General features: G+C 51.3%; 1 long non-coding RNA gene across 1 annotated transcript; it reads left to right on the forward strand.

The window, feature by feature from the left end:
* The first annotated feature begins 425 nt into the window (after positions 1-425).
* LOC122456133 lies at positions 426-13285 on the forward strand. The gene is made up of 3 exons (XR_006274813.1): positions 426-585; positions 9332-9485; positions 10681-13285. It is a non-coding gene; the product is annotated as an uncharacterized LOC122456133 (long non-coding RNA).
* Positions 13286-13487: the final 202 nt, after the last annotated feature.

Raw genomic sequence — 13487 nt, forward strand, 5'->3', positions numbered from 1 at the left:
AGCTAGATTCTTCCTATCCCCTTAGGTAGTGGTCAGCTTTTACCATAAAGGGGCTCTATCTCTTAAACTACATGTGGGCTGTGGAGTAGTCCTCACTCTCATTATTACTTCCAATCCCTTTTTGAATTCTCAATGATATCCTGTGGCAGTGAGTCCCACAGGTTAATGGTGTGTGTTTCTTTTTACTGGTTTTCACTCTGGTGCAATGTCCCCTTCTTCTTGTGTTTCTGGTACAGGCTGGCCGGCCCTTGAAGGGAGGCTCAGCCTCGCCCTGTGATTGATGAGCTACCCCTGCCTAATCTTGATCAGCTCGGGCTCCGCTGTCCAATTCAGTTATCAGACCCAGCTGGGGAAGAGTTGGATGATTCAGAAAGGGCTGGCAGAGCTCAGGTGGAAAAATCATACTAGGAGAGGGCTGTAATGCTCTTGTGGCAGGTGTGGGAAAAGGCTGATTTCCACATTTCTCCCCATGGCAGGTGGGCTGTACACTAGACCCTAAGGAGACAAAGTGGGGGTGACTCCAGGAAAGAAGTCCTGACGGTCAGTGACTTGGGAGGGAGCTGGGCCTTGAGGAAGAAAGTCCAGGTCAGTGCTCCTATGAGTGAGGGGGAAGCCCAGCCCAGCCCAGCTGGGATACAATACCCTTTTGGTTAATGCTCTTTTGACTAGAGAGTGCTACTCAATGGGGCCTCCCTGAGGGAAGGTCGGCCTGTTGCAGGACTAGCCTCACGCCTAAGGATGGAAACTGAGGTGGAGCTACGTTGCACCAGGTTGCAGGATGGAGGGCATGCCGCCATGCCATGCATTGTTTCTTATAATGCTATCATGTCACCTCTCTAAACTAAAAGGTCCTGATCCTTTCAGGTCGGGTGTTTCCCATTCCTTCTCACCGCCACATGGTCCAGGTCAGAACTTTCAGCATCCTCGTCTCTGACACCCCTTTAAATACATCATTGTAAATAGCTTTAGAATTTTAGAGGGTCTTTAGCTGTATTATTGTAGTTTCCGTGATTAGCATAGATCATTTGGGTTTTTTTTTTCTCTTGAAATGTCCCTCACGTACTGTCTGTGTATGACTTCATGAAGAAACAGCAAGGTTCAAATCCTGCCCTAAACTCTGTGGCAGTGGAGGGTCCGGGCTGCAGAATGGATGCTGTTCTTCTGTATTGGGAATGGCAGGGAGAAATTGAAGGTGGCTTGTGCAGGGTGGCATAATCCCCATTCACCTCGTGTGATGGAGAAACTCAGTTCTCTGGTGGCCTTCCTGCTCCCCAGCATGCAGAGGAGAGGGGCAGGGGCCAGAGCCCCAATGCTACAGATTCCCTTCTTCTTCCCCCAGCTGAGAAGGTAAAACTAGAGGCAAAGGGCAGCCTCACGGGGATGGCTTCGTGTGTGTGGTAGGGAAGGACTACTCCCATCCCCACCTCCTCTGTGCCAGGCTCAAGCTGGACACTAGGGGGTGGATCTGACCCATTGCACTGCAGCATGGACCGATATCCATCTTATTGATTGCATCCGGCTCTAGCCCGGAGACCAGCACTAGGTGCAGAATGGGTCACATCTGGTAGATGATCCAGTTTGTCTTGCTTGGGGTGGAGAGGGGACATGGAGCACTGGGCAGATGCAGGTGCAATGCTGACACCAGCAAGTCCCCAGGGCACAGGCTAGGGAACCTGACTGTACTCTGTAGCTCCAAAGAGGCCTGGCTAACACCCTCCCCATCAGCCCAGCTAGCATAGGCAGCAGGGGCTGGAGAACCATCTGTCAGCAGATGGAAGGAGGCTAGACAGCACACTCCCCACTGGGCTCCGAGTCCTTCTGTCCTGCCCAGAGAATGCCTCAGCATCTCTGCTTGGCCAATAGAGCTCCTCTCCTGCTCCAAGGAAGATCAAGGACACAGTTTGGCCCTGTAATTACTAAGGGCAGGTGAGAGAGGATGAAGATGGAGGGAGCTATGTTTGCAATGGCAAAAAAATTACTTTGCTTAGGCTAGAGCAGGGAGGATTGTGAGGAAGCCCAGAAGGCTAGAACCGAACCCATGGGCTGAATTCCACTCTCCTCAGGAACTCCCAGCAATCCCCTGTTCATTTCATGGGGTATTGCATGAGAGCAGGAGGAGAGGGTAATGGAAATGAGGGATGGGGAGGAGGGACTCAGCTGCTGCTTTACACAGAGACATTAAAGTTAGGGCTAGTGAGTAGGGAAAGAAGAGTGAGAGGAGATTAATAGGGCCTGGGAAACCAGGAGCAGCCATCTGGTGCCTTCTGTTTACCCTTCCCAATAATACATAGTCAGGGGAGGAGGAGTGCTTGATCAGATTACAAGGCACCATGTATAATTAACCTGTGAAACTCACGCTGCAGGATATAATGAAAACAAGTGCCTCAGAAAGGTTGGAGAGTGGATAGATGTTTATAAGACTAAAAATAATTAGTTAGGATACAGTTAAAAAGGCTATTAACCCTCATGCTGCAGGGCATCTAGCAATCACTAGCTGGGGTTGGGAAGAAATGGCTCCTATATGGTAGAGAGCTATATAGCCAAATTCAGGAGCATTATGGGTTTTGCTGCTGCTTTTGAAGCCCCTGGTATTGGGCCCATGCCTGATGTGGGGTACTAGACTAGAAAGATCAGTGGGTATTCTAGGGATGGGTTGGTAACTAGACTTTGATTTGCCTGTAATCCAGCCCTGGTCTGTTCTGGTAAGGCAGTGACATGGCGAAGCCTGATTCTAACGGGAGATTGTCAGAGGAGAGAGGTTTGTTTGCTTTGCTGCCGAAAGGCGCCTCAGTGAGAACACAAGTTGGAGTGTCTTCCCCAAACAATGCCCTATTCAGCTCTTCTCCAGATGCATGGCAGCAGCCTTGCAAGCTAAGTAAACAGTGCCGCTGCTCCAGCTACCACAGGGCCTTCCAGATGCTGCATTCTCAGAAGAGACAGAGCACAGGTGGGCGTAGGAGCCTGTGGCTGCTTGCACCTGCCAAGTCCCCACCACCACTTCAGGGCCCCTCCCCTCCATAATAATCATGCACCTCTAACACCCTCCTCAGTCCCACTGCTGGTGTCTGATCCCAGGAGCTGGCCTGGGTAACAGGGGCAGGTGCTCCTGGGCGGAAAGCCTCTTCATATGTATTTGATTGCAGTATCTGTCAGTGTGCCAAAGTCCTTGCTCAGTCCCCCTGGCCCAGGCAAAGTGCCTGCTGATGTTCCAGCTGGGTACAGTGAGCCTGACCAAGTTGCTTTTGGACCCCAAACGGGATAAGGAGACAGGCCTGGCTGAGTGGGACAAACAGAGCAGACATCTGAAGGGAAAGCATGGCTAAGCCCCAGCCACTACGAGATTGGATGGGGTAGTAACTAGGGAGTGGATTTCAGTATGACCAGCAGCTTCTCCGCCCATTTAAAAAATGTCCCTTTAAGAGCTAACTAGCCGGACTCTGCCCTGGAGAGGGAAAAGGCCCTTTGCTCCAAAGCTGCTCTAGCAGTTGGTATAGCCCACGTGGCTTTACCATGCTTTCTCCACAAGACGCAGAAAAGATGGGGGAATCCATGATTGATCCACTGATGCCTCCCCAGCCTGCTTGGCCCATGCAATCTCCCTGCATGCAGGCCCAGCAGGGTTCTGGGAATTCACAAAGAGCGCTGCTGCAGGGTGTGTGCAACCCTCGGGAAGACGCGTGGAATCCTGCTCCCATCCTGTGTCTGGCACCCCATATTAGGTCCTCTGCCTGGGGTAGGGATAGACAGGATTGGGCCAAAAGGAGAGGAGCCAGAGACTCCATGAAGTCCAGTAGAGACTTCACTGTTGCTGATCTAGTTTTAGATGGGAGGTAGCCAGATACTAAGGTGGAATGAAGGCAGGAGAAATCAAGCTCCGTGCCTATTCCTTCCTGGGCTGTTATTTTATGAACGGCTTAGAGCTGAAAGTTGACTTTGCTTCATTAAAGGGGAATGTCAGGGGCTGCAGTTCCTAATTTATCCACACGCTGGGGACGGCATCCTCTCTGCAACCCACAGCAACTTGCCTGATCCAGCAGGGTGGACCCACTATGCCATGCACTGTGCAGCCAGCTAGAGACAACCAGTCAGGTGTTACTAGGAGTGCGGAAGAGCCCTGGTCCTCCATAACCTAGACCCCACACCCCATGGCTGCAGAGGGTGTGTCCATCCATCACCATGAACCCTGCCCGCCCGCCAAACTCTGCCCAAGGGGCCAGCACCCATTATTTTCATGCCTATGTCTGATTTCAGAATGCCCGCAACAAAGGGAGATTTCCCCCTTCATTGGCATGCAGATCCCTGGCTCCCCCTTATCTCAGGTTCCACATGGATGGCTCCATTGTCACCAGTGAAAGAGTCCATTTGTCAGAATTCAAAACAGGTCCTCTCCGGTTACTGTCCCCCCCCACCTCTCTCGTCCCCTTCCTTAGTCCCAACCCAGCCGTCTGGACTCGCTTCCAGCACAGAATCACACTCTGCTAAGCCATGTCAATAGCCAGGCTGGGCGGGACGGCTGACTCTCTGGTTCATTTCTTCTTCCTTTTTAATTTTCTCTCCCCGTAGCTTTGTTGCGAGGCATGTTTCTGGATGTGAAAAGCGTGTATGCATTGAGCACATACCAGAGAACACACCATGTACATAGACCCCCTACAGAGAACGTGTGTCACACACATACCACATATACACGTACGTAGATCTTGCTTATACTCTACTGGTTGGATACTGAGGCTAAGAGAGAGAGAGATGTCACTCTTTTTTAGATAGTACTTCCAAACCAAAACGGTGCACATAATTCTTCAGGGATAAATGTGGGCAGACAGATCAAAATACATATCCAGGTATACACAGGTGCACACGCCTGCTCAGACACAGATGTGATTATTTATTTTTATTGAAAATGCAGCCAGCCGAGGCAGAGACTCCTGCCATATGCACACAGGCTGCCGTATAAGTGCACACACAGATAAACACCCACTAAGAGGTGCTTTTGGGGAGAGGAAGGTTGGTCTCACAGTCAAAGCACAGGACTCAGAGCCAGGAGCTTTTGGTTCTGTTCCTGGCTCTGCTGTAGATAGTCCTGCTCAATCACTGAACGACTACGTCTCGTCTTCCCCAGCTGGTCTAGAGCCGGTATGTTATGTGAATTCTGGCCATAAGCAGATAGGATGGGCTGGATACTGGGAGAGGATTTCTATGATAAATACAGTGTTCGCTGCAATGCAAGTCCAGCTGCTGCCATATAACAAAGGGCTTTTATAGTAAAACACGAAGAGAGGTGAATTATGTCCTGAAGTGACTTGATATCTCCCAAAGAATTTCTGGCTGTTACCATGCAGTGGTATTTTCTTGTAAGCCTGTAAAACTCACTGGCAGCAGCAATAGCCTTTCCAAGGACCAGCTGTGTCATGACTGCTCTTGATTGCCTCAGGCCATGCTGGGAACTCAGCACGTCTTTAGAGAGTGGTGTCAAAGGAAATGGGGCTGCCTCTCCCACAGGATGCTCCAGTGCTTCCACTAACACTGCATTTCCTCTGCACGCACAGCCCACGCCTTGTTTCAGTTTCTAGCTGGCAGACAGACCTTTCAGTGCAGTCACTGACGTGCTGCTCTATCACATGCCAAAACAGCCATGTGCACGTCCCAAGACCCTAGCTGGAGGGTCTGGTCTGAGCATCAGTCAGTTGCTTGTAGAACTGTTGTGTAAGTATTTTAGCAATCTACATTTCTACAGGAGTTTTTCTCTACTAGGATCTCAGAAATACATGGGGGCAGCGTGGTCTGGTGGCTAGGAGTTAGGAGAGTTGGGTTCTGGTCTCAGCTCTCTCACTGAATCACTGTGTAACCTTAGGTAAGTCATTTAAGCTCTCCAGGACTCAGTTTTGCCCTCTGTCAAAAGGGCTGAGGCTGCACGCTCTCATGAAGCCTGATGAGGTCTATGGATGAAGCACAAAGAAGGAAAGAGAGCAGATAGGAGTCATCACTTGAATAACAGGCAGTTTATTGGGGTTGAGTCTTGGATGAACCTTAAATCAAGGCCAAAATTTTCCAAAGTAGGTGTCTACAGTTAGGCGGTGCTAGGCTTCCCAAGTACCCAGCGCTGGAGGCACCTCGCTACCACCTGCCCTTAGTGGGAAGAGACCTTGTTTGTGCCTGCGGGGGGCCAGCTCCCTGGCTCCACCAACACGGATCCGCAAGCGCTCCCTCTCCGATTCTGAGGCCCTGCTGTGTGTCTGCAGGTAAGCAACAGGCTCCTGTCTGAGCGTCCAACAGGGCATGTCCAGCCCCTGTTTCGCCATTCCCAAAGAACCGCGCACCACAGGCTTACCAGTTACTCCTCAGACTCCCTGCTCCGCTCAGCACTCCGCACTTAGATTTGGTTCGAGTGAAAACAAGAGCAGAGATTCAAATAAGAGCAAGTAGGCGGAACCAATGAGTTATGTCTGCCACAAAATCATAACGTGGCTTCTAGAGTCTAGGCTTAACTGGCAAGATGCTCCGTGTCCATAAAGATTAGCTCACCCAACGTCTTTCTCTGAGAGTATAACAAGCAGAACCGGCATTACTCCTCCAGTTCATAAGGACAAGCATGCTGGTTGCCTGTCCCCTAGGTCAGTAGTTCTCAACCAGGGGTCTGGGGCCCCCTGGGAAGCTGTGAGCAGGTTCGGAGGGGCTGCCAAGCAAGACCGGCATTAGACTTGCTGGGGCCCAGGGCAGGAAGCTGGGGCCCCAACCACATGGGACTGAAGCCCAGGGCTCCGGGCCCCTCCACACAGGGTTGAAGCCGAAGCCTGAGCAGCTTAGCTTCACGGGGCCCCTGTGGTGTGGGGTCCAGGCAGTTGCCCTGCTTGCTCCCCCCACCAACGCTGACCCTGGCTTTTATATGCAGAAAAAACAGTAGTTGCAGCACAGGTGGCCATGGAATTTTTATAGCCTGTTGGGGGGACGGAAAAGGGGGTCTCAGAAAGAAAAGGTTGAGAACCCCTGCCCTAGGTGAAGGATACTCTGTGTTCACTAAAAAGAAAAGGAGTACTTGTGGCACCTTAGAGACTAACAAATTTATTAGAGCATAAGCTTCGTGAGCTACAGCTCACTAATGCATCCGATGAAGTGAGCTGTAGCTTACGAAAGCTTATGCTCTAATAAATTTGTTAGTCTCTAAGGTGCCACAAGTACTCCTTTTCTTTTTTGCGAATACAGACTAACACGGCTGCTACTCTGAAATCTGTGTTCACTGGCATGCTCCTGATATGCCAGACTAATTCTTTGTTCCTAGTCATAAACAATACATCCCCTCCCCCCTGCTGTGTGTTCCTTCCTGTAGATTTTTGTGATCTCTTGTGGACTTTGCAATCCTTGATTAGCTGGTGGCTCCCTATGCAAAAAGATTTGATGGTAAGACTCACATACACAATGGTTAGCCAGGGAGATAAGTGTCCTCCTACCCCCTGCCTGAACAGAACCTGTTTATCACCTTCTGGTGACCCGTCTTAACTTACCTACCTTAAGAACATAGTTTTTAGAGGGGATGGGGATACATAACTCCTTAGATATCATCTGTACATACACCTTGTGATGATTAGGATGAGGAGTGCATTATTGGCTGTTGGCAGAGACCTCACACCCACCCTTTAGCACACCATTATGGAGACATCAGACCCAGGGGATGCCTGTAAACCCCCATGCACCTCTGCCGGTTAGCACCAACATGTTCCTGGGTCACAGGTATCTAAAGCCATATTTAGTCACTGAGCACGCCACGTTTGCTTTTTTCAAAGGGCAGTGACAGCTGCCCTGGCCCTGCAGCTGTGCCACACAGGGGTCTGCACAGGTTCCACTGGGCTGACAGTATCTGAACAACTCACCTCTAGCACCGAACCGGCCCGTGGGCAATGGGTACCAAGAAAAACAGGCCTGCTGCAGCACTGTTGCTTTGCCAGGCCTGCCACCTGAACACTCAGTAGTTTTCCAGTACTGTTACCTGTTAGTCAGTTAGATGACAGCTAATGAGCTTGAGGGGCGGATGCTCCTTAACCCACAGGCAGGAATAGGAGGTGAGCAGAACTTTAAGATGAGTCACATGCCCCCTTTCTTTGCAGAGGTGGCAGTCTTCACATGTAGGAAGGAACCGGGCTGTAGAATGTCTCTGCTGATTGAGAATGATTCATGTCGCATACTGCAAGAACTAGGAAATGTGTGTGTTTGTAGCTCTCTATATCTTGATCTCTGTATCTACTGAGCACTTAGAAAAATCAGCCGTAAAACAGTCAACTAATCTCAATCTGAAGACAGTGGCGCTATCACCCACATAGAATATGCTCTCTCCTCATCAAGAGTCACTCTCCTTAGCTGTCCCATTCCCACTCCAAGGACTGCCAAAGTCTCTGAGGCAAGAGGGAGTCATCAGGACCTGCTATTTCTAATGTAAAGAACAAAGAGGAAAAACCGTGTGAAATGACTACATGAGGCTTTCTTTGTGTGATGTGTAAAGGGTGTGTGTGTGTATATATTAGCTTTGCGGTTCACATTTATGACCAGGGATCCAGAATGCATTGGAGAGTGAAAGGGAATTAGTTATTAGATCAGGAAAATACAAAGTAAACCTATTTCCTTCTATGTATTCTGGCACTCCGAAGGGTGTTTTATTTCCCCTTTGCTGAGGCTTGTTGATTACCTAAGATCTTCCTTTATTTGCCCCTGAGAGGCTGGGTGTAAGGCAGCAGGTAAAAGTAACAGTAGTGGAAAATCTGTTGGAAATAGCCAGGATATCAACAGTCCACCTTCCCTTGCCTTGGAGAAGATCTGAAAGTCCAAGAAGTGGGTCTCCTAACTACAGCTCCAGCATTTGGATCCAGACCCAAACTTCCCAGAGCTCTAGGTGTTTGCTTAGGCCTTTCTCTGCCATGGAGTGAGCAACCCAGGTTAGACAGAACCATACTTATAAGCAAGGATGGGCAATGTGTCCCCGCCCTGGGGCAGGGGGTCTAGACCTGAGCCTTCCTACCTAATCCAATCTCAGGGGAAAGAGATCAAAGCTGGGCAGCTCACAGGGGAGGAAGGTGGTTTGCCCAGCTGCAGAATTCCACAATAAACAGTAACATGCTGTAATTGTCCTCCAAGGGTCAGTGGCAGCACAACACAAAACGCTCCCTGTGCTGGCCAGCTCAAAGCAGAGCCAGTGGGGAATCCACCCAGCAGAAGGAGAAGCATCAAACTCAGCTCTGCCAGGGGGGCTGGGCTAAGGAGGAGGATGGGCATGGCAGCCCAGGAGGAAGGGGGACGCTATCACTCCTGCTTGGGCTGGACTTATTTTTTGTGTCCTTGTCCCAGGCAGGAGTGTATCCTCTTGGGATATGCCTCGGTGGGCCACAGATGAAGTAAAGGAGGACTGGGGCACCATTGGAACCAGAAGATGACAAGACGATTCCCCACCAGCTGCTCCCCCAAAGAAACCAGAGACACCAGCGTCTGCTTCGTGCTTCCAGATCGTGAGTGACTCACAAACAATGAACAGTGAACACCATTTGAGTGAGGTCCGTCCGTGACCCTGCTAACCTCCTCTTCCCCCATCCGCTTTGCCTTCTGGGCTAGAGTGACATATGGTCCATTACCAGCCGCTGGGTTATTTAGGATAATCCATCATTTTCTGCCACCCGCCCAGGTCATTCCTGATGGGCCTTGCTCATATCAACCTTAAAACCAGGAGTCACCGCAGGGTCTAGCCCATCTGCCTGTTCTGCTCCCCTGGCTGCATTAAGTAGCTAGCTGGTGATCCTGAGGGACAGCCCCAGTGTGTGAAAATAGCCTCTTTGGGGGCTGATTAAAAAAGCATGTTCTCCTGCCCTGGGGCAGCTAGAGATATTGGCTGGGATGGAGCCAGGGACATTCAGGGCCTGATCCACAAAGGTATTTAGGCTCCAAACTTCCACTGGAATCAATCTGGGCCTTAGGGCCAGATCCAAAGCTCTTGGAAGTCAATGGAAAGAGTCCTATTGACTTCAGTGGAGATTAGATCAAGTGCTTAGTAGTGGGCACCCCATTACCTCATATCTGTTTCTCCTACCTTCCTCCTTTCCTCCCTTGGCTTGTAAGCCAATGGCAGTCAACAGAACTCTACTCCCAGGCCTAGCGCAGGATCCTCTGCTACTCCATGCAAAAGGGTAGTCCTACTAGACACCGGATACGGTTTCACCGTAGAAGTACCTCTGGGGTGTAGCTGTTCTGCTAGGAACTGTGAGGATCAGAACTGAGGTTCCATGAGATGCACTGGGCACAACATCAATAGCATCTGTCTCAATCCAGGCTTTTGGGTGAAAGGTTCATTATGGCCAAGAGACCATTTGTGTATATTCGAACAGACTGATCCACGGTTCATGAGGTTGGTCTGGTCCTGCATCAAAAGCATTTTCCATCCTACTCTGCATCGTAGAACAGGTTCTGTGAAGCAGGTGACCTGACTCCCATTTAACATGTGGAGAAACTGAGGCACAGATTGTTTCAGTGACTTGCTCAAGGTCAAATAGGAAGGTTATGCCAGAGGTGCAGGATCAGAACCTGTGAGTCCTGACTCCCAGGCTGCTCTCACTCCTAGACAGCCCTTCCTCCTGTTAAAGCTATCCCATTTAAAAAATAGACCATGCGACCGATGCATACCTGTCTTTCCCCCTTTGCTTCCCATGCCAGGATCTTGCCTCCCTTCTCCCAGGGCAACCCAGTCATGCCGCAGGAAACAAGCTGACATTCACTGTTAGGCGTTGGTGATTTGCTTTGTGGTGTCTCGGCTCCTCCAAAGACAGGAAAGGAGTCAGCATTCCTCAAGCCAAAACTAAGAGGTAGGGGTCATGGCCTGCCTTCTCCAGAGCTTCAGGGAAGGAATGGCTGATAGAAGGAAACTCCAAAGGCAGACAGGCACACTGAGGGCCTGATTCTACACCCCAGAAATGGACTGAATGACTAGACAGCCCCCATTTCCCTCATGCAAACGGGTCCCAGACACAAGCACTTGAAGAATTAACTTTGGAAACACATTCTGAGCTTGTCAGGCCAATAATGTTATTGAAACGGATGGTGAATAGAGAGAAAGAGAGGAAGGCCGAGAGTGTGACGGCTCCGTTTTCCACTGCGCTCAGCAGGGGGAAATTCCTCCAACCCACCTGCGCGCCGCAGGGGCTTTTATGCCCAGAACACGCGTGGCAGGGACCAAGGTGCTTGTTCTGCTGCTGAATTGCCCTGACTTCTCCTGCTTTCTTTTGCTGACTCCTTCTCAGGCGGGGCATGAATGGCCTGTGCTCATAACACACCAAATCCTCTGAGCGTGAAGCGGCTGCTTAGATCCTCAAGCCAAGTGGGGCAGGAAATCTTCCATGAGGATTCACACCTCCTGTCCGAAGAGTGGCACCCACAGCCATATGCACGGTGCGTCCCATTGGCGGGGCAGAGCTCAAGAGGGCAGCGCTGCAGGGGACGCTGGGCTGGAAGGCTGGGGCTGAGCATGGCACAGACTTGGTGGGCGAGGCACTGGGCCAGCGGCTGCAGATAGGATGGCTCCACAGGGAGTGGCGGTGACCCCAGGGATCTCCCCGGCAGCGTACTGGGCTCAGTGGATGCCGAGCCTGGGAATCACTCCACTTTGGGAGCGTGACTCCGTTTTGTTCCCTTGCTCCAGGCAGGAGTTTTGTTGGAGAAGAAACTTTGGGCTGGAGCCCGCAGTGGCACCATACATTGTGTGTACCATGTGAAAAATGTCCAGGGCCAAGGCATGCAAACAGAGCCAGATGTCTAGCACCGACCTTGTGCAACAAAAGGTCTATCTGGTGTGTCTGTGCACGCGCGTGTGTGTATGGGTGCCTTTTCTAGGTGTCCGCTTGGGTTTGTGTGTGCAAGTGTGAAGTCTTGCTTGTCTGCCCGTCTCTGTGTGCACATGTCAAATCACCGTGTGCATGTCTTTGTGTCTCCCGTGGCTGGGTCCGTTTCTCGGTGATGTGTGCATGGCCGTCTGGGGGTTCGCATGTTAGCGGGGGGGGGAGAGGAATGTGCTCGGGCTCCTCTTTGTTACAAACAATGTGGATCCTTCTGAAGAGACAGACACCCCTCTCCACCAACCAAAGCCCGAGCCCTGGACCCTGGGACCAATGAACGCTGCAGCGAAGGCCCCTCTGTGAAGGGGAGGGCAGGAGAAGCCTCCAGCAGGAGTTGCATCATTTTGGGGAGAACTGCAGTAATCAGCGACGTCTGGTGGAAGGGGACGCAGCTGGGATCTATTCCCCCCTTCTTGTGCTGGGAGGGCCTAGTGGGGACTGCACTGCTCAGAGCAGGGTCTAAATTCAGGGCCCGCACCCCTCCCCCACCTCCTGCGAGATGCAGGGCAATTAAGAAGCCTGGAGAAACGCTAAGACCGGGCAATTTCATGCTCCACCAGCTCCTCGCTGCTGCTTGTCAAAGAGAATCTCTCCCCCTCCAGTCTGACAGCATCTGGCATTCATTATCCAAATCAACCCCAGGCTGTCAGCAGGGGATGGAGACCTCCGCAGCATCTCGGCCTCTCCCAGCCCCTGCAAGCAGAGGGAGGGGGGCATACCAGGGCCGATCTCAGCTTTCTGAAGCAGTCGCTCATGTACTGGGGGGGCATGAGGATGGTATACAGCACCTACTCCTTCCATTTGGGGTCATTGTCCCACCTCATCTGGCTCTGCTCCCGCTCTTTTTAGCTTTGGCGCACCCAAGTATGATCTCCAAGAGCTGCAGTCCTTCCCTTCCAGCCCCTAACAAGGAGAGCATCGTTCGCATGATGACCAGAGTTGGGTTGCGTGACACCTGAGAGCTAATCCTCTGATGTGCTGAGCATCCTCCATGCCCATTGCCGTCAATAGCTCTCATCACCTCCCAGGAGCAGGCCTTCAACAGGAGTCCTATAGAGCGGGGGCGGGGTTTTGTTACATGAGTCAGTGGGGGATGGAAGAGCAATAGAAAAAACCATCTCAACACCCTGTCTCTGCCATAGATGCTCACGCTTAACCCATCCCTAGTTGGAGTAGCTGGCCTGTGGCATAGCCAGCTAGTCACATGTGCAGCTGTGACACTCGGGCAGCCAGACAGCTGGGAATCCCTGGAGTTTGGGTTCTCGCAGCTGGTGTTTGCGAGCCAGCAGTAGCTGAATTACAGAGAGGAGAGGCAGGAAATCACCCATCAATGTGGGGTTTTGTAATCATTTTATGATATTCAATGGTTGTCCTAAAGAACAAAAGAAAACCAGCTCCGTGGTCCCACGAGACTAACCACCTGCGATAGGGCACTAGTCTGGGAAGTGCAGGTGTGGCTCATCACAGCTGGTAAAGGGCTTCAGTCCTTTAAAGCTGGCACTTCTAGGGTCTGTGGTCATATGACTGATCATGTGAGCAAGGTTGGCCATAAAAGGTAGGGCCTGGTGGTTGCTCTCCCAGTGACCAGGAGGTGAACAGGGAATTGTTTTGCTAGGGGTACTGGATGGGGTT

The sequence above is a fragment of the Dermochelys coriacea genome, chromosome 10, assembly GCF_009764565.3.
Source record: "Dermochelys coriacea isolate rDerCor1 chromosome 10, rDerCor1.pri.v4, whole genome shotgun sequence".
NCBI classification, from domain to species: Eukaryota; Metazoa; Chordata; order Testudines; family Dermochelyidae; genus Dermochelys; species Dermochelys coriacea.